The sequence below is a fragment of the Prionailurus bengalensis genome, chromosome B2, assembly GCF_016509475.1.
Source record: "Prionailurus bengalensis isolate Pbe53 chromosome B2, Fcat_Pben_1.1_paternal_pri, whole genome shotgun sequence".
Taxonomy (NCBI): Eukaryota; Metazoa; Chordata; class Mammalia; order Carnivora; family Felidae; genus Prionailurus; species Prionailurus bengalensis.
In genome coordinates this window covers 40,685,113-40,705,755 of record NC_057349.1, presented here as the reverse complement: position 1 = coordinate 40,705,755, position 20,643 = coordinate 40,685,113, and the positions used below count along the sequence as shown (strand labels likewise).

Below are 20,643 nucleotides of genomic sequence, written 5' to 3'. Positions count from 1 at the left end.
CTTAGCCCCACCCCCCCGCCCCCCGGGGCTTCTTTGGATTTTTTTTATACTGTTTTTTTTAAGTTTATTTATTTTGAGAGAGTGAGTGTGCATGTGAGTAGGAGAGGGACAAAGTACCAGTGTGAGAGAGAAAATCCCAAGCAGTCTCTGCACTGTCAGCGCTGAGCCCGACTCAGGGCTCGAACCCATAAACCATAAGATACTGACCTAAGCTGAAATCAAGAGTTGGTCACTTAACTGACTAAGCCACCCAGATGCCCCTGCACCCCCACCATGGACTTCCTTGGGAAAATTCGCCCCATCACAAGAGAAGCCAATATTCCCTAGATCTGCAGCTATTGCCAAAGACATGCCAGGGCCACCCCCACGTCCTACCCTCTATCTCTAAGAATCTGTGTGGCAGGGCTGACTTCTCTATGCCAAGTTGAGAGGTAAGCCAAGTGGTTCCAGGTTTTCATCTGAACCCCCTCCTGCACCACAACATTTCAGCTCTGGCTGGGACCGAAGGAGCACCCACAGGGAAGGGGGGCCCCAGAAACTAAGGGGGAGCCATAGCCAGTGGGAACAAAGGAAAGTGAGAAACCTGTGCTGAGGAGCAGATGGGTCGAGGAGGCGGAGGGCAGGGCTGGGCAGGTGGCAGGGCTACAGCAGGAGTAACACACTGGGCTTTGTTCCTGGCCCACGTGGGTGCCCTGCAAAGGCCCTGAGCTACTGGGTCTGGAACACCAGCCCGCCTGCCAGGGGTGGGTGACGACACGGAAGAGGACGTGCAGCCCCTCCGGGAAGAAGAAATAGGCCACCTGGGGCGGCTACATGAAGAAGCAGCCTCTGCCTCTGATCAAACTGAGCCTGGTAAGGGCAAGAAGAGGCTGAGGGGGTCCTGCCATCCCCTCCCAAAGCGATGGAGACTGTGGCCCAAAGACTGCTGTTTCAAGTCCCTGAAGGTGGAGTTTGGCTCTTTAGGGCATGAGAACCAGTGTCCTCCTAAAGTCAGCATTAAGACAAGTCCAGGATCTCTCAGAGTGAGGTCCAGATGAGGAGGTCCACCTTCCAATGTTCCCAGAGGTGCCAGCCCACAGGACAGTCAGGGAGCTGGAAGGTGCTCAGAGCACCCCATTACTGCTCAGTCGGGCACTGCTGGCTCTCTAGGTGTGATAACTGCCCTCAATGCTGGGTTGTCCCACCCACTGTGCAAGTTAACTAATCTGTCCTCTGGGCACTGCTAAGTACCCCCAGCTACCCTGACACCCCAAACACCCCATTCACTTCTAATCACCACACAGGAACGTGGCCCTGTGCACCATCCACCCCTCCTCCCCCCACCACCACCGGCAACTTGGTACAACGCCTTTGTAGAACAGATAGGTAAACTGAGGTCCGGAAAAATTAAGCTGTTTGCTCAAAATCAAACAGCTAATTTGACCACGATCCAAGGAAGCCAGCTTCTAGCCCCAAATTCTTCCCAGCCCCACCCACGAACTCAAAACAAACCCTGGAAACAGCTGATCCCACAATGGGTCTCCATTCCTGAGGCCAGGTAGAGAGGTATACACCCCTCTTGCACACCATGCCAGACACACAAAGGCACTCGGCTAACTGGCTGACTGAGGTCACCTTAAAGGAAGTGGGGGGCAAGAGCTGGTGAACATGGAGGCATCTGGAACATTTCCGGACCACCTCTCATGATACAGATGGGCAGACTCAGACTGATGCCCTAGTGGACCTCTGCAAATGCAACTCACCAAATTCTTGGGACTCTTGACCCAGAACTCCAGGATGCTTGTTAAAGGCCAAAGAGAGATCACCTGTCATCCAAGTGCAGGCGAGTCCTCACTTCCCCGCTCAGCTTCTCCAGACGTGGGGATCGAGGAGCCTCACCCATGCAGAGGAGTATTAGTTAAGGGTGTGGAATCAGACAGGTCTGGCTCAAATCCTGCCCATCATGCTTAGTGTTTGACCTTGGGCAAGGAACGCAGATGGTCTATGCCTCAGCTCCCTCGGCCTCTCTCATGAGGTTGTCATGAGTCACAAATGCTGTAATTCGTGTGAAAAGCCTTGGACAGAGCTACTCCGGTGAATGGTAGCTACTGTTACTATTTCCATTATCACCCTTCCTGCCCAAGGACTCCCATTTTAAGAACATTAGAAAGCTCCCCCTCGAGAGGCCCAGGACCACTCCCAGCCCCTGGATGGGGGAGGAACCTCCACAACAGACAAGTTTGAGGGGAATAACCAGGTGGGGGTGGGATGGAGGGAAAGGGGCCGCAGGCTTGCAGGAACCACAGAGCACTGGCCACAGAAACCTGAGCTGGAAGAAAAGATGGCATGACTCAGAGGGACCCCAGCTCAGCCTCCGGCATCCCCTCCTGGGGCTAGGGCTGCTCTGTAGCTGTGGTGAGAGATGTTGCATTCCCAGACTGCCACTCAGAGCCTCCTGCGCCCCCACGACAGGGCCTGGGAAACATCAAAGCTGGCCCCTCGGGGCCCTCTGTCCTGACGTCAGCTCACAGCAGGTCCTGGTTAGTGCTTGGCTGGGGCAGACTTTAGATGTTATAAAAGGCAGGGAGAACAGCCACCAAGCCACTCCAAGCCCCCAGCCCCTGCTCTGAGCCGCCATCGGGAGGCTGGCCCAGCGCCGTGGCACCCGCATTTGCTGAGAAGGCAGTCGGAGGTGTGCCCATTCTGCACAGTTTGCATGAGAGCTTGGTCTGTTGTGTTGCTGGGGAGCGGGGCGCGGGCGGAGGGGAGGGCTGTTGGGGAATGGGCAGGAGGCTCCGGGGCAGATTGAGGAGTCCCTGGCAGAAATGTCAGACTCCAGGAGAAAGGAGAGGCTGGGAAGTGAGGAACTCTTCAGAAGCTTCGGCTGGCACCGACAACATGAAAGGGAGGACAGCAGTGACAGAGAGTGGAAGGCTTTTGGGGACTGGGATGGTACCTGCCCCCAAGGTGGCACAGTCACCAGCACATTCCTGTCCCTGTACCACCTCTGACTTGAGGATGCCCCCAGGGCTGTGGTCCGAGAATGGCCTTCTCATACTGGCCCTGGGCTTCCCCAAGCCACCCCCTCTGTCACCGTCCAGCCACACCACGCATCACGCCTTCTACTCAGGCCCTCACAGAACACACGGCCAGCGTGGCCCCTGAGGCTACCCGCTTCAGCGCTGCCCAACAGCCCCGCTCCTGCCCTCCCAGCCATGCCACCTCAGCCTGGCCTCTCTGCCCGCTTCCCCGGGCTGTGAAATGGAGACCCCGCCCCTACCACTCAGGCTGCATGAAGTTAAGTGGGTTCACATTATACAAAGACCGTAGCACAGCACGAAGCACACGAGGGTATGAGGCTGCCCCGCTGGGCACAGAGGGCTCAAAAGCCCCCCCCCCCAACAACAACAAGCAGCAGAACCATCTGCCCCACACCAGGTGCCGACCCCAACAAAGCTGGAGCTGCAAATACCCAATAAGGACATTTTCCAAGCCATTTCCTTGGCTCCCCAACAGCCATCTCTATGCAGACACTCGCTCTGCCTGCGCCTTGGCCTCAGCCCCCAGAGAAAGGCTGTGTGGGCAGCAGACCAACTCTGCTCCCCACCCCCCAGCAAGCGTCTGGTCTGCTGCCTGCCCTCCTTGCTGCTCTCTGGGCTCCGGGCCCAGTAAATCCATGTGTGTCCAAGTGTGCATGGGTGCACACACATATGTGTAAACATGATTTTCTGGAGAGCAGAGAGCAGCAGGAAGTTTTTCTGCTCTGAAGTAATTTCAGCTACTTTGGTCCAAGCATCCATCTGGGCCACTCAACTATCCACCTCACAGGGGCTGGTCCTCCTGACCTAGGAAATACACCCCAGGACCTGTACAGGCCTCAGAACCTGCCAAACCTGACCAGCTGATTCTACCTCTGTCCTCTCTTACTAAAGAAAATTCCATCTTTCAGGCAGACGCCTCAGGACCAGGCTGTGACGCCAAGACCCTGGTTGGCCCTGGCATGGGCATTTTGCACAGCAGGGTGTGACCATATGAGTGATCACCCCCAAATCCAATCAGCCATACAGAAGTGGCCCACTCCTCCACACCTAAGACCGAGTCTCTGGCTTCAGAGCCTAGGTCCCTGCTGGGGGACATCCGGACTCCCAGGTAGCTCCCAGTGCCCAGGCTGAAGTGGCTCCTGTCAGGGCACATAAACCCGTGAGGCAGAGGCTGACAACACTCTGTGCCCTCTCTGGAAAACAGCATCAGGACACAGGCCAGCAGAGGAAACCCTCAATCCAAGAGCCACAAATGCTCCAGGAACCAGAGCAGCTCCAGGTCCCCTCATCTACAAGGACAGCCCTCCTCACAAGTCCCTTCCATCCAGAAACTCTAAGGGCACCAAGCAAGAGTCCCTGCACCACACCTCCTCCCCAAGGGGTCAAATGCACTGTACCGGAGACACTTGACCTTCCGGCATTTAACTAGCATACTCTCCCCTGCTCTGGAACCACTCCAGAAGTCCACAGCGCATACACATTTGTAATTTTTTTTTTGAAGAACAAATGTCAACTGCTGTAGGAGTAAGTCACTTGGATGAACAGCGAGCTCAGTTACCCTATCCCCAATCCCACTCACCCAGGCCAGCAGAAACATGAATGCTACAGTGGTATTTGTGAATCTGGGTATCTGGAATGTCCTTCTCTACCACCAGTGTACCACCAAGATACTGTATGTGGTTGCAGCACCAGCAACCCAGACTCTGTGATGGAAAATAAGGATTTAGAGGGTCACTGAATATCGATCATAGTGCATTCCGAGACCCAGGGGCAGAGCACAGAGTTTCTACCCCCTTCTGTCTTTCCAGGGTCTACAAAAGACCCTAGGTTCACGGACAGGAGCCTTGCAGCCCTCTGCAAGCCATCACAGTCCCTGTTCTGAACAGTGTAGGAGGGAGGAGAGCCAGGGACCCAGCTGAGTTTTCCCATCCTGGGATTTAACTGTAAATGTCTGGAGAGGCTCCCACATCCGGATTAGAGGAACAGAACAATCACCAGGGATTAGGGCAGAAACAACCTAACAGGCCAACTTGCCTACCTTAGATGAAAAATACAACTCAGACCTGTCCTGCCAGCTTCTGGGAGGCCCTGGAGGGGGAAGATCAACCTCTGATGGCAGAAGCAGGTCCTTGTGTCTAGCATCATGTGGCATCTGAGCCAGAGGGACAAATACACCAACAAATGAGGCTTAAAATGCTCCCCAGCCAGCGGCCACACTGTTGGTCCCTGGAACTAGCCTGTTTTCTGCTGGGGCTGGGAGGGCCATATCTGGGACACCTCTCTCACCCTTGGTAACCCTTAAATGGCTGTGATGTCTTCAAGGAAGCAGCAACAAATTAAACACCCAGCCACATGAGGTGATGTGCTCAGGCTGAAGGAACATTGGGTGGGGAGACCTGGGTTCTGGTCTCCATACAACCACTAACAAGCAGAGTAGCCCGAGCCAATCAGTACTCCCTCCCAGGCAGATTTATTATCTGTAAAATTAAAAATACAAGAGGATGCCCTGGACAGCCCCCAAGACCTCACACTGGATTCGCTGCAGAGAGCCTCAAAGGCAGCTACAGAAACAAAGGGTTCACTCCTCAGAGTCCCCCCCCCCACCCCCCACCCCCCCCCCCCCGCCCCCAGCACAAGCTCCCAAAGCCCAGGGAGATAAGGGCAGGGCAGGGCCCAGGAGGATTATGAGAGATGCTGTGTATGGAAGGTCGGAGGCAGCTGGGGCTTGAGAATGGGGGCCCAGCGCCACTTCTGACAAGCAGCTCCCATTCCTAAGGCTGGGCTCCCCAAGAGATGCCGCCTCTGCCTTGGCCACACACTCTCACTGATAGCTCACTGCCTGGGACACCCCTGATATTGCCATCAGTGCTGTGACTGAGAGCTGTACCCCCAAGCTAGACTGTACACTTGAGGGGAGGGCAGACATTCGTGCCCAACAGGATATGGCTGTGCCCCCTCACAGTGCCTGGGCACCGTAAATACCGCACAAGCATTTAGAGGGGAATGAAGTCACTGAAGAGTCTATCTGACCTGAAATCTTGTCCTACATCTACCTTTATCCAATCGTGGCCAACTTAATTTTCTTCCCCAAGTCTCAGTTTCCTCTCCTGGAAAATGGCAGCCTTGAAACCAATTTTAGTGATTCTTTTGGATTCCTGGGACAGTCAATGATATTCAAATGAAATACATATTAGGTACAGACACACAAAAGTCTGCGTATGTTTCAGGGAAGTAAAAAACCCCAGAAGCTCTAGGGAACCATGGACCCCAGATTAAAATGTCCTTGGAGATAAGGTGATCCCTGGGGAGTCCAAAGGCCTGCTAAATGGGGGGGTCTGGGAGGGAGACCCAGGATGGCAGAGGGAAAGGGAGAAGGAGAACTACCAGAGAGCATCAGGAGCTCTCTCCACCCCCTGTGCCTGGGGACAGATGCATTCTCAGCCCCAAGGAAAGAGGAGAGACAGCAGCCAGGTGTCTCCTGAAGACACCAGTCAGAGGCCTGCAGAAATAATATACATTGCAGGCAAGGGGACAGAGCTGCTGGACCAGGGCACTGGGAAATGAGCCAGGGCTCAGTCCCAGGAAGACTTCAGGGATGCTCAGCCAGTGCACTCAGGGCTCCAGAGGGGACAGAGAGCCCAGCCTCTGGCGGCAGGCTCCACAACCATTCATTAGACTCCCGGGTGTGGTGGTGAGGGCACTCGGGGACCACAGCAAGAATGGCCCCAGGTAAGCCTGGTGAGCATCCTGTGATCTTTCTTGTGGAGGCAGGGAGTGAACTAAGTGACAGTCCGGGGACTACAGCCTTGCAACTGGTGAGACCTAGCCTTAGTTTATATTAATTTTCAAGGCAGGCTCAGAGAACTCTGTGAGTCGGTTTTCTTTTTTGTTTTTGTTTTAAACATTTATTTAGCTTTGAGAGACAGAGGGAGACAGAGCACGAGCAGGGGAGGGGCAGAGAGGGGGACACAGAATCCAAAGCAGGTTCCAGGCTCTGAGCTGTCAGCACAGAGCCCAGTGCGGGGCTTGAACCCAAGAACTGTGAGATCATGACCTGACCTGAAGTCAGAGGCTTAACCAACTGACCACCCGGGCGCCCCTGTGAGTCTGTTTTTTGAGCTCTTTTTACCCATCTCTGCCTCAGCCCTGGGAGGCTGATGAAGCAGTGAGCACAAATCTTAGACCTAACCAGAGTGACCACAGCAGTTCACCCCAAATTCCCTGTGGAAGGGAGGACACAATTCCCTGCCCTTTGGGTAGAGTGGTCTCAACTCCATTCAACGAAGAAAATCCTTCCTTGCCCCTAAAGAAGTTGAAATATCCCTTAGACCTGCTCTGTCCAATATGGTAGCCACTGGCCACATGGGGCTATTTAAATGTCACTTAATTATAATGAAACAAAATTGAAAATTAATTTCCTTTGCAGCAACAGGCACATTTCCAGTGCTCAGGTGCTGCGTGTAGCTAGAGGTCACTGTATTGAACAGTGCAGATATAAAACCATTCTGTCCCCACAAAAAGCTCCATTAGACATCACTGCCTTAGCTCCTTTGTGTGCTTCTTGCTGGCCCCATGCACAGGCTCATTTCTAATCTAAAGAGCCCTTGGGGTGCCTCACTGGCTCAGTCAGTTAAGCATCTGACTTCAGCTCAGGTCATGATCTCGAGGTTCAGGAGTTTGAGACCTGCATTGGGCTCTGCACTGGGATTCTGTCTCTCCCTCTCTCTTTCTCTCTCTCTGCCCCTTCCCCACTTGCACACTCTCTCTCTCAAAATAAATGAGCTCAAAAAAAAAAAAAAAAAGGGGGGGGGAATCCTTAACACAAGTCAGCCTCGTTGTACCGAGGAGGAAACTGAAGTCAAACCTATCCCAGTAAATGGCAGAGTCTAAACTACCCCCAGATCTGTCCTGCCCCTACGTCTGTCTGCCTGCGTTCTTTTCCACGATGCCACGCTGGCTGCTTCTCTTCTTTCACTTATTCCTTTTGATCCACACCCTCCCCCACCCATTCTATCGTGTTTAATGTAAATCCTTTTCTCTCCATGTGCTCTGGGAAAATGTGATTGCTGTTTCAAGGGCGGGTATTTTTAACTTACGTAAGTGGTCTTGCATTATCTCTCACTCTGCTTCTTACTTTTTTTCCATTTAGCACTGTGTTTTGAAGATCCTTCCCTGTGGTCATCTCCTACCTCCTTCCTACCGTTCTCCCAATAGGTAAACATACAGTTGGGTTCAGGGAGGGATGAAGTGAAGATTTTTTTTTCTGAACAAGTAAGTGGCTGAATATAGCTGTCCATAGTTTGAAGATCGGTCTTCAAACCTCTACCCTCCTCCTGCCTGTGTGCCTCCAGCACCCTGGCCTCTATCACTGCACCTAGTCCCACTGTCTGCTGGGTGCCCTCAGAGCCTGGTGACACACACACATACCCCTGCTTCCCTTTCTTCTCCCTATAAACCCAAAAAATCACTAAAGAGGCTGGACTTTCAGCTGGTTTCAAAGGGATAAGAAAAAGAGTCGGTCTCATACTTTTTATATTTAGAAGCACTCTGCAAACCACTTCCCGGAGCAGACAAGAGTGGGGAATGTGAGGAAATCGCTTTGCTATGTGTGATGTGGAAAGCACGAGCCACTCAGGGCCTGCGGCAGTGGGCTGCATTTGCCACACACCCGTTGACACGCGGCGATGCCTAACACATGTGCAGGAAACGAATGTGCCCCTAGGCAGCCTGCAGGAGACCCCGTTGGACAACACCCACGGCAGCCTGGCTGTCACCTCAGGGCCAGGGCACAAGGCAGGGCTCAGGAGTCAGAAGCAGACACCATCCTCGAAGTGCCCCTCCCCCAGCCTTTTCTTTTTTCCTCCTCCACCTGTCCGGCCAACAGCTGTTTCTGGAAACCAACCCTTCTCTCCAGGGAGGGAGAGTCCTCTAAAGGGATGCTGCAGGCTTTAGGCTTCAGGCTTCAACCTGAGACACAAAGGATCCAGATTGAGGGAGGACGCTTGAAAGAACCACTGGCTTGAGGAGGCAAGGGTGCCCTCCTGGAGTCCAGGCTGCTGGTGACAGGTGTGGGGGCAGGTCTGTCCACAGTGCCCACTGCTCTCCTTGTGAAGACAGATCAGCCCCTGCCATCAAAAGTTCTCCTCTTACCCACCTCTGGTAGCATGTATGGCTGGAGAAAACCTTGGGCGGGAAGGCTATCTTGTAGTGAGGACCAAATCCTGCAGCCATGAACATATTGCTCAAATATTACTCAGATGTGACGGGGTCTGGCCTGGTGTCGCAAGGTGAGGCGGAGCCATGGACAGGGCACGAAGCGGAAGGCCGGCCAGCTGCTGAGTTAGAATCAAACCATAGCATACTTCCTAGACTCCTTATAAACCTTATTTTACTGCTTAAAATATAAACTTTCTAACAGACAATTTTACTCTTTCATTTAATCTCTTAACTGCAAGTCTCTGCTGGTGATTTGCTCCCTTATTTTTTAAGGAAAATAACCCAAAAAAGAGTCATTTAAAAAAATCAGCTGTTTAGAGAAGGCATTCTGGCGAAAGATGGCAAAATGAGTATTTCGATCTCCAAATCAGTAACAACAGATGAAAAAACACAAACTGATGAATAATAGAAACAATCCCTTGTAAGTTATTTTTAAAAGCAGCAAAAACTTGCAACTCATCACCAGATGCTTAAAGCCTAGGGATTGTTGGGGAGAAAACATTATAAAACACAAAGCACTCACAAATAGCTGAAGAAAAAAAAAGCCCCTAAGGGTGGCTGATGCAATAACCGAATTGAATAGCCAAAAAAATGACAAAGACCTAAAGTTTATTTCATGCCTACTCTGTCAATCTTTGAGTCAGGGTCTGGAAGGCACCAAGATCTGGCTTCACTTAAGTCTGGAATTAGCTGTCCCTCCATTCCAGGAGGTGCCTCTTACAGACCTCTAAAGTCACAGAGCAAGATAGCGAGACAGAGAGAGACAGCGAGAGAGTGAGTGAGTGAGTGAGACGGAGGAAAAGAGAGAGGGACAGAGGGGGAGGGGAAAATGGGGGAGGAAGAGAGGAAGAATGGGAAAAGGGGGGGAGAGAGAGGGAGGGAGGGAGGGAGGGAGGGAGGGAGGGAGGGAGGAGGCGAAGCAGGAGAGAGGGAAAGGGGGAGGCACGAAGACACTGATGGAGAGAGACAGGGAGATGAGATGAAGGGGGCTGGAGGGAGATTGACAGAGAGAGAAAAAGGGAAGGAAACAGAGAGAGACAAACAGATGGACAGAGGGAGACTAACAACTAACAGAGAGACAGAGGGCGATGGGCAGACTTAGAGAGGAAGAGACATAGAGAGAAGAGAGAGAGAGAGAGAGACCCAGGCCCTGAGAGAGGAGAAGAGGAGAGTCAACAGGTAGAGAGACATGGACACAAACGAACTGAGAGAATAACAGAGTCACAGAGGTCCAGAGAAAGGGACAAGAAAAACAAAGACATACAGCACACAAATATACCCACATGTAGGCATACCTAGGGTTCCTCACACCTGTAGAGCAGCGCCCAGCCCCACATTTACCCCAGCTTCCCTTGGCAGGTCTGTCCCTGTGTCTCTAGTAGGGAGGTCCTCCCCACCCCTCCCAGCAGCCTCAGGGGCTCCAAACTCAGCAAGTCCCCAGCTCGGCCACAGGGCTACCCAATATATCACTAGACACGAAAGGTTACAGCTCTCCTGTACGTGGGAGACCTGGGGGAGGGAGAGTAGGAGGAGGGGCTGTCTATATACCATATTCAGGACATTTATAATGGAGAGCCCTCAAATTAGAGGCTCCTGGTAAATAATTCACCAGGAAAAGCACAGTACCTTCCCAGGGCTCATCCATTATTCACCAAGATAAATGTACCATATTGTTATACTTCCTGACATCTAAAAATGGTCTGAGCCATTAGGCCAGGAGCAATAAGACAGCGGGGCAATTTTTACCCAACCTTTCCAGAACCCCTGACCCAGCAGTCCCGGTGGTCCTGGAACTCTGTGTGCTGCTCCTCACACAAGGGCAAAGCATTTGACCTCCACAAGGGGCCAGGCCTGGGTTCGGACCATGACATCCCAAGAGCAGGCCTCCACGCAGCCCTCAAGAGCCCACTGCAAGGTCTGAGGTATACCCCGAAAAGTCATAAAATTCCCATGTTCACCAGACCGCAAAGATTTTGGCCTCTTTCAAAGGGAAAAGGCAACCACTTTGCTTGTATCTGTCTAAGGGCCATTCTGTTCACAGAAGGTTCAAAGAGTTTGACTTTGGTGCCAAACGAGTGTCAACTACCAAATGCTCAAGGTCCTGCATCCTAGACTTGGCTCTGAAAAAGTCACTGTGTTCTTCAGGCCTTCATTTCCCCATATGCAAAATGAGCTGGCTGCTCTTTGCCGTGCAAGGCTTTACAAAGATGCAGCGCCCTCCAGGATGTCTGAAGAGCTACACAATGTTAAGGCCCTGGCCTACCACGTACAGGCAGGCTGAAGATGGGGCCAGAGCTCAGGATCTGGAGCCAGGCTGCCTGCATTCAATTTCTACTCTCCCACTCACCGAGCGTATGACCTCAGGCAAGTTGTCCAAGTTGTCGACCCCCTTGGTGCCTCCGCTTTTGTGTAAAATGGTGCTAATAACAGTATCTACCTCACAGGCTTGTGAAAAGTAAAGTCACATGTTAATAAATTTGGCTTGTTTGGAAGAGTGCCTAGCACGTATTAAGTTAAGCACTATGTGAGTTTGGACTCTTAGCAGTCATTTATTGTCATTATTATGTTCGAGCTATTTTTTTCTCTTTTAGGATCTACGGGCCATCCCAGATATCTCCTACCTGGTGCAGGGTCTTTGCTGGCATCCCTCACACAGGCCACGTGGACTTGCCAAGTGCCACTCACCCCATCTCTGCCATCTTGAGAGCAGTGGTTCTCTCTGAACAGACCCTGAGGTCTGAAACTTTGTCCCACTGCCGCCTGACAGAGCCTCAGAGCCACCTTGGCACGGGATACAAACATGTGGGGCTCTGTGGTTCAAGGGGTGTCGCCCTGAGTGGGTGAAGCACCACAAGGTGGCTGCCAATTGTTGGGGGCTTTGCATTGTTTTGCCCACTGCCCTAGGGGCATCCAGGCAGTGCCCAAATCAGCAGTGGCTTAGAGTTTCATGGCCTCCCCTCCCAAAGCTGCTCAAATCAGAGGCACCTTCAATACGAACAAGAATTGGAGCGAGTCTGTCAGGGTGAGAAACGATCCAGACCATCTTGGTAGGAGGCAGGTCTCTGGCCTCAAGGAACACAACTGCAGTCAGGTGAGGAGGGCAGAGTCAATGTTTACGCGCCAGCTAATGCCCGGCGATAACTATTAGACTTCAGCTTTCTGATCCCGTAAGGCCCCAACAAGAGAAGCCTGGACAATTCTATGCTTTATAAATGAAAATACTCGACTACATAAAATAGAAGTTGTAAACGACTCTCAACGGCAAACAACAAATTAGGAATATTTCCAGCAATTGACAGAAGAGGTCTTGAAATATAGAGTTACAAATCAACTATAATAACTACTAAAATTCTAACATGGTAAAATCATAAAGAGTTCTCAAAGCAAATATTAATATAAGAAAACATTGGAATGCACTAAGAATCTAAGAAATGCAATTAGAACGAGTTATACTGCCCATCAAACGAACACCAAGATTTTTAAAATAGCACTCAACACTAGTAAGTATATGGATAAAATGGCTTCATGCTTTGCTGATGGGAGTGTAAATTATAATAATTCCCTTCTACGGAAATTGGACCAATATCTTAAAAAATTCATGCCCTTCCTCTTTGGAGAAAAGCCTGATTCCAGGTCCAGGGCAGGAAATGCACAAGACAAGCCTGGAACATCATCACATACAAGGGAATGAGCAAAGACTAGTAAGGTCACATCAAAAAGTTCAAGGCCCGCCTGAAGAGGCTCCCACCACCAGCCAAAGATGGGTCTAAACAACCATAAGGGTAAGAACCACATGGACTTACACACACCGAATAACTTAAAATTCATAATGATGTTTCACAATGACGTTTTTTAAAAAGCCCAGGGGCACCTGGGTGGCTCAGTCAGTTAAGCATCCGACTTCGGCTCAGGTCAGGATCTCACAGTTCATGGGATGGAGCCCCACATCAGGCTCTGTGCTGACAGCTCAGAGCCTAGATCCTGCTTCGGATTCTGTGTCTCCCTCTCTCTCTCTCTGCTCTTCCCCAGCTTGCTCTCTCTCTCTCAAAAATAAATAAACATTAAAAAAAAATTTTTTTAAGCCCCAAATTGGGTAGCTGGCTGGCTCAGTCAGTAGAGCATATAACTCTTGATCTCAGGGTTGTAAGTTCAAGTCCCACATTGGGTATAGAGATTACTCAGAAATAAAATCTTAAAAAAAAAAAAAAAAAAGCCTAAAGCCTAAAGCCTTCCCTTGATCACCTCTGAAAGATGCTAGAAAACCAAGTCATTATTTTAAAAACTGGTTAAGCATCAAGCTTTATTTTCCCTTTCTGAACAGCTATACTTCAGGATAACAGTCAATGAGGGGAGGTTTGTTTTTACAGCAGTCTCCAGATGATAAATATAATATCACCATTTTACAACCCCTAATGAAATAATGGATCTAGCAATGAGTATTGATGGCTGCTAATTCCACAGAGACAACCAGATGTTATGTGTCTACTAAGGGAAGTACACATGACGGGTGCCTGGGTGGCTCAGTTGGCTGAGTGCCCGACTTCGGCTCAGGTCATGATCTCGTGGTTCAGGAGTTCAAGCACCCTGTTGGGCTCTGTGCTGACAGCTCAGAGCCTGGAGCCTGCTTCAGATTCTGTGTCTCCCTCTCTGCCCCTAACCCACTCACATTCTGTCTCTGTCTCTCTCAAAAATAAATAAACATTAAAAAAAAATTTAAGGGAAGTACACATGAAAAAAAAATTGAATCTGAACCTGATGCAACCTCTAGACCTAAGTTTCATTATTAAAACATTTAAGAACCTTTCTAGGATGAACTTGGAAAACAAGGAGGAAGTTAGATAACAACGTGCCACCAAGTGAAACAATAACTGTGAATGTACATCCTGTGTCTTCTATTGCTCTCACAAATGCTTATTACAACCTCATATTGTCACTTAACATCTCCTGTGCTTACCACCTGTCTTTCCCATTAGATTCTAAGCTCCCTGAGCACAGGGCTGGCCTCACACTCATCTGTCCCCTCCACTGCAGGTGCCTTCCCCGTTGGAGGTGCTCAGGAAACACCAACTGATCTGTGCTGGTTTTACTGAGCCATATTTAGCGCCATTATCCCGGCATGTTGTGAATAAGTAGAGGGTCAAGGCCCAATATGGGATCCTCGTAGGCAATTATGTTAATTATCATTATTAATTCAACAAACACTTATCAAGAGCCTACCATGTGCCAAGTACTCTGCAAGACACTGGGGATGAGAGAGAAAAACACACAATTACTGCCTTTAAGTATCTCAGTTTAGTGGGGGAGTCAGACAAGTAAACATATAATTACAGTAATAGCTAACACCTACTGACCGCTTACTATGTGCCGGGCACTTTAACCATATTAGCTTGTTAATGCTTACAACCGCCCGTTGTAAAAGTAGATACTTTGATCCCCGTTGCACAGATGGGGAAACTGAGGCACAGAGTGGTAAAACAACTTGCTCAAGGTCACGCAGCAAGGTGAGTGCCAAATGCAGGATTCAAATCTCAGGTCATCTGGCTGCAAAGGACACCCTACCATAATCCAGGCTTTACCACATTATCACCACAGCATGGTGGGGTGGATGCATAAGCTTTCTAACTCAAAGTGGGGGGACAGGGGAGTGAGAAAAATCCTGGAAGAAGGCTCATCAAACTTTTAACAAAGAATGGGGCTTGGCAAATAGAACAAGACTAAAACACAAAGACAAAGCGTGGTCAGAGAACTCTGGGTAATTCAGGATGCAGAATTACCAGAGACGAATGAGGGGGAACACAGCAGGCAAGTACTGGAGGAGGCGGCAAAGGAGATGAGATACAAATTTACCCTGCTCATGCCATCCCCTGACAAAAAAAAAAAAAAAAAAAAAAAATCACCAGGCTAGTGGGTTCCTACTTCTGAGAAAGTGGTTGTTAGTGTACAAGACGGACTAAAGCAGCACTTTGTCATGGACAGGGCAACAGGTGCACCCACAGAATGCATGATTATGGGATAATGGCCATACCTGTCTCGTTTGTTTCCTAGGGCTGCTGTGCCAAATAACTACAACTGGTGGCTTAAAACCGCAGTTTATTCTCTCACGGTTTTGGAGGCCGAGGGGTGAAAACAAGGTGTTGGCAAGATTGGTTCCTTGGAGGCTCTGGAGAGTCTACTCCATGCCTCTCTCCTAGCTTCTGCTGTTGCTGGCAACCCTTGGTGCTCCTCGGCTTAGAGACGCTTCACTCCAGTCTCTGCCTCCTTCATACGGCTGTCTTTCCTCTCTGCCTGTGTCTCTGTGTCTCTTCTCTTCTCATAAGGGTATCTCCAGTCAGAGGGAATTAGAATTTACCTTAATGACTTCACCTTAGCTTGATTACATCTGCAAAGTTCCTATTTCCAAATAAGGTCAAATTCACAGATACTGGGACTTGGGACTTGAACATAACCTTTGGGGGGACATAATACAATGCCTAACACCGGCTATTCTATAACTTGCTTTTTTTTGCCTTACAGTTAATTACAGATATCTTCCCATGTCTGTTTAAAGGGTTCTAGTTCACTCATTTCAACTACTGTGTATTATTTCACTGTGTCAACGACCCATGATCTATTTGTCCAGCATCCTCATCATGAACATTCAGATGGCTTAATATTTTGCCATTACAAACAATGCTCCAACTAAACTTCTCTGTACAGGCACCTAAGCACACTGATAATGCGAGTGCTTGCAGGATACTTCCTAGAAACAGAGCCCCCCCCCCCCCCAGCTTGGACCAAAGAGAATACAATTTCAAGTTTTTGATAAATGACAAATGACTCTAAAGGTTGTGCCAATTTATGCAGCCTTATCACCCTGATACTTATTAATCTTTGCCAATTTGAGACATGAAATAATGCTTTGTTGCAATCTGCAATTCACTGGAGACATTTAGTTCATCCTTAACAAGATAAGGCAATCTTTCATGTATTTATTGGTTGGCTGAATTTTTGATTGTCCATTTCCTATTCAACTTGGTTGTCTACCTTTTTCCTTATTTACTTATAAACAATAAGATCAAGACTATAAGGCCTTTTCTGCATTACATGTTATACTTTTCCTTCCTAAGAATGGGCATTAAGTTACTTAATGCCTACCATGTGTCAGGCATTGTTCTAAGTGCTGGGAATACAGCAGTGAACAAAGCAATGAAAGTTCCTATTCTCAGGGCACCTGGGTGGCTCCTTCGGTTAAGCACCCAACTTCGGCTCAGGTCATGATCTCACGGTCTGTGGGTTTGAGCCCCATGTCAGGCTCTGTGCTACAGCTCAGAGACTGGAGCCTGCTTCGGATTCTGTGTCTCCCTCTCTCAGCCCCTCTCCTGCTCATGCTCTCTCTCTCAAAAATGAATAAACATTAAAAATAAAAAAAAGTTCCTGTTCTCAGCTGGTAAATTCTCAGAAGAAAAGGTGTTTGCATATGATTTGGGTTAGGAAATAGATAGGAAATGAATTTTCACCCCTGGGTACAGAGTTCCTCAGAATTCATTTAAATACTATCCTGTTTTGATCCATTTGAGAGCCTTCTAGGGAGAAATCTACCCCGCTCTCCAGGTGTCCTAGAAAGACACAAAGGAGTAGGGTGGTCAGTGAAGTGGAAGCAAGAATCACTGATCTAGAGCTTTGCCCATTCCCTGGAGGGAAGAGCCACACTCCCAGGTGCTCACACCCCCAGGCAAATAGGGACAGGGCCTTTAAGCTCCAGTGACTTCAGAGAGCAAAAGGAGGAAGACTTAAGAAGGAATAACTCCTCTCTATTGCATTACAGAGGGTGCCAGTGGTACGCCACTCCTATAAACCTCAGGGAGTTTGATTGGGCATGTAGGCTCCTTTCTTCCCCCACCCACTTAGGCTCTAGGCTCCAACCCTGCCCTGTTCCATGTTGGCTCTAACCCTTCCTCCCCCACCCACTTAGGGGACCCGCCCCCTGCAGGGAAGACACATTTTGTATAGGCCTACACCATACACACACACACACACACACACACACACACGCGCGCGCGCGCGGGCACGCGCACACACACACACACACACATTCAGGGATGAATCAGACAAGCTTATCCTCTTCAGATTTAAATCTTGTTCCTCAACTAGCCTTTATCAATAATAAAGATGATACATTGATTTCCATCTGTCCAATTCCTGTGTCTGTCTTGTCTTGCCCATCCCTGCCTCCACTGGTTCCAAATTCAGAGGGGAGACAGATGAAATTTACTGACCCCATCAACGTATAGTTTCCATGATATTGCTTTATGCCTGGAGCATTATATTTTTGTTGATTTTTGTGAGTGTGATTAAGTGTTTTCTTTGTATTTTCTAAAAGGTTACTTGCTGATAAGTAGCAAAATTTCTGGGTCTTGTGTAGTTTTGTATTTGGCCAAATGAGCCAACTCTCTTGTTGATTCTAATGGTTCTCAGTTGATACTTGAGCTTTACATGTAAAAATCAAGGCAGTTGGCTGGCTCAGTTGGTAGAGCATGTGACTCTTGGTCTCAGGGTCATGAGTTTGAGCCCCATGTTGGGTATGGAGCCTACTTAAAAAAAATGATGCCATCTGCAAAAGACATTAACTTTATTTTGACTTTCATATTTCTTTTTTTTTTTTTTCAACGTTTTTTATTTATTTGGGGGACAGAGAGAGAGACAGAGCATGAACGGGGGAGGGGCAGAGAGAGAGGGAGACACAGAATCGGAAACAGGCTCCAGGCTCTGAGCCATCAGCCCAGAGCCCGACGTGGGGCTCGAACTCACGGACCGCGAGATCGTGACCTGGCTGAGGTCGGACGCTTAACCGACTGCGCCACCCAGGTGCCCCTTGACTTTCATATTTCTTACAGTATTAATTCAACTAGAATTTCCAGAATAATGTTAAAATAGTGATTTTATTTTTTGGTATAATGCCTTCTTTATTTTTAATTTTTTTTTTAATGTTTATTTATTTTTGAGAGAGTGAGACAGAGCGTGAGCAGGGGAGGGGCAGAGAGAGAGGGAGACACAGAATCCAAAGCAGGCTCCAGGCTCCAAGCTGTCAGCACAGAGCCCTACATGGGGCTTGAACCCACAAACCACAAGATCATGACCTGAGCTGAAGTTGGACACTTAACCGACTGAGCCACCCAGGCACCCCTGCCTTCTTTATTTTAACGAGAACAGCATTACAGTTTCTTTTTCTTTTTTTTTTTTTTTTTTGGGACAGAGAGAGACAGAGCATGAACGGGGGAGGGGCAGAGAGAGAGGGAGACACAGAATCGGAGGCAGGCTCCAGGCTCTGAGCCATCAGCCCAGAGCCCGATGTGGGGCTCGAACTCACGGACCGCGAGATCGTGACCTGGCTGAAGTCGGACGCTTAACCGACTGTGCCACCCAGGCGCCCCTCATTTTTTTTAATATATGAGATTTATTGTCAAAATGGTTTCCATATAACACCCAGTGCTCATCCCAAAAGACGCCCTCTTCAATACCCATCACCCACCTACAGTTTCATTTTTAAGTATAATGTTGACTGTGGTTTGAATTTTATTTATTTATTTATTTATTTATTTATTTATTTATTTATTTACTGTGGTTTGAATTTTATTTATTTATTTATTTGTTTGTTTGTTTGTTTGTTTGTTTGTTTATTTTGAGAGAATGAGAGAGACAGAGAGCAGGAAAGAGAGAATCCCAAGCAAGTTCTGAGCTGTCAGTGCAGAGCCCAATACAGATCTCAAACCCACAAACTGTGAGATCATGCCCCACTTGGGGCTCTGCAGTGACTGTGTCTGTCTGTCTGTCTCTCTCTCTCTCTGCTCCTCCCCTGCTTTTCTCTCTCAATAAACTTTTAGTACATGTGCTGCCGAAGCGAGCACTCTCAATAAACTTTTAAAATAAAATAAATTTTAAAAAAATCAAGACCCCTTGTTAATTTGTATCTAATGTCACTTTTGAATCTATTGACACAACTGCATCACTGTGTGACTTATTTTAATGAATTGTGTTTGATTAAATTACCCATGCATTTTTGGAATAAATCGGTTAGCTGTTTATAGCATGTTATCCTGTAACATGTTATAAGGTTCAATTTGACAGTATTTTATATTACTTTTACATCGATATTTCTCTGAGTAGTCTGCTTTTCTTTTCTGCACTGTCAGTCAGCATTTAGAAGCAAGGTTATATCAATGTTGTGACAGGTGGGGGGTGACCATCCATCTGTTCCTTGGCTGGATGACAATCTTTGCATCATAAGGCTCTATATCCTCAGCATTAAAAAAAAAAAAAAAAGATTTTAAAGTAATTGCTACACCCAATGTGGGACTCGAACTCACGATCCCGAGATCAAGAATCACATGCTATAGCAACTGAGCCAGCCAGGTGCCCCATCCTCCACAATTTTTGAAATTTCCTGTCAGCGCCTTCAGATATAACAGTTTTGGGTTTTGTTTAGCTGTTTTTATTATGTTTCAATTGTTTTCAATAGATACTGGCCTATTTAGTCATTCTATTGGTTTCTGAATAAAATTCCGTAATTTTTGTTTTCCTTGCATAGACTTCTTAGCATGGCATGGTAACCCATGATAAATTTTTTTAATCTTTCCATCGCGATGATCACAGGTGTGATTATCACTACACATTTCCGTACGTCCTCTTCACTGAACAGTGAGATCCAGCTCATTCCCTGCTGCCTGTCCCCAGTGTCTACCAGGTGCCTAGTAGGTGCTCAAGAAATTGCTGTAAAGCCAAAGAATGAGGCTAAAGCCTCTTTTTCCTTTCTTGGTTTACCTAATATTGACCTTTTCTTTTTCTTGATTGAACTTGCCGAAGCTTTTTTTATTGTTTTTTTTTTTTTCCAGGCAAGGACCTTAACTTATCAATTCTACACGTTTTCATTTCAAATTAATTTCAAAGCTGTGTTTGGAAGAAAATTAATAATCTTAAATCATTTCCTAAATAATGAAATAAATTAGGCTATTCATCTCAAGTTAGAAAAAGAACAAGAAAACAAACTTTGTCACTATTTTAGGTCTGTCTCAGGAAAAAAAGCATGAAACTTTTTTAAAACTTTTAAATTTATTTTGAGAAAGAGAAGGGGGAGGGGCAGAGAGAGAGAGAATCCCAAGCAGGCTCTGAGCTGTCAGCACAGAGCCCAACATGGGGCTCGAACCCACAAACCATAAGATCATGACCTGAGCCGAAATCAAGAGTCAGATACATAACCAACAGAGTCACCCAGGTGCCCTTGTTCATTGTTTTTTAGCATCTTGAATCTATTTCTGTAATTATCACATTTTTTATTTTTGTCATCATTTTCATCTCCCTATACTTTTTCCTCTGAATTCTGAGAGCTACCAACAACATGGCATTGATTAGGTTAATCATAGTGCCCATGAGG

At 48.1% G+C, this 20,643-nt stretch overlaps 1 protein-coding gene across 1 annotated transcript in view; it reads right to left on the bottom strand.

The window, feature by feature from the left end:
• Nucleotides 1-20,643, bottom strand: part of PTK7 (protein tyrosine kinase 7 (inactive)) — a 64,328-nt gene that overhangs the window by 26,963 nt on the left and 16,722 nt on the right. The window lies entirely within an intron of this gene.